The sequence below is a fragment of the Lupinus angustifolius genome, chromosome LG08 (assembly GCF_001865875.1).
Source record: "Lupinus angustifolius cultivar Tanjil chromosome LG08, LupAngTanjil_v1.0, whole genome shotgun sequence".
In the NCBI taxonomy this organism is placed as follows: domain Eukaryota; kingdom Viridiplantae; phylum Streptophyta; class Magnoliopsida; order Fabales; family Fabaceae; genus Lupinus; species Lupinus angustifolius.
In genome coordinates, this window is record NC_032016.1 from 24,831,602 (window position 1) to 24,832,003 (window position 402).

The following is a 402-nucleotide window of genomic DNA, read 5'->3' on the forward strand; positions in this document are numbered from 1 at the left end:
CTTGGTTTATCTACATGAACAGGGTGTTATCCATCGGGATATTAAGGGTGCTAACATATTGACAACTAAAAAGGCAAGCCTGCTCCTATTTTTTTGTTCTTAGTTATACACTAGGGTTTTGTGTTTTGGCAATTCTTCTGTACAAGGGTGCTAACATATTGCATCAAAATGTTATATAAACCACCTGTACACGGGTCAGTTTTCTTATCATATAATCACTCCTTTTACTTGGACTTGATCGATTGCAGCAGGATATGATGGCTGTTCTGAGTACATGTTAAGCACCGGATAATTATATTTTGCATCTTTCTATGAAAAAAGTATGATGTATGTCATCATTGTTTTTAATCTTGTCATACTTTTCCATGGTATACTTCATATGATGGAATTGTAGTCTCACCG

The 402-nt window shown here is 35.3% G+C and overlaps 2 protein-coding genes across 4 annotated transcripts in view; one reads left to right on the forward strand and one right to left on the reverse strand.

Annotated features, from left to right (window-relative positions):
* LOC109355522 (U11/U12 small nuclear ribonucleoprotein 25 kDa protein) overlaps positions 1-402 on the reverse strand; it is a 27,344-nt gene that overhangs the window by 7,813 nt on the left and 19,129 nt on the right. The window lies entirely within an intron of this gene.
* LOC109355519 (MAP3K epsilon protein kinase 1-like) overlaps positions 1-402 on the forward strand; it is a 33,190-nt gene that overhangs the window by 3,780 nt on the left and 29,008 nt on the right. The gene's annotated exons all lie outside the window — the stretch shown is intronic.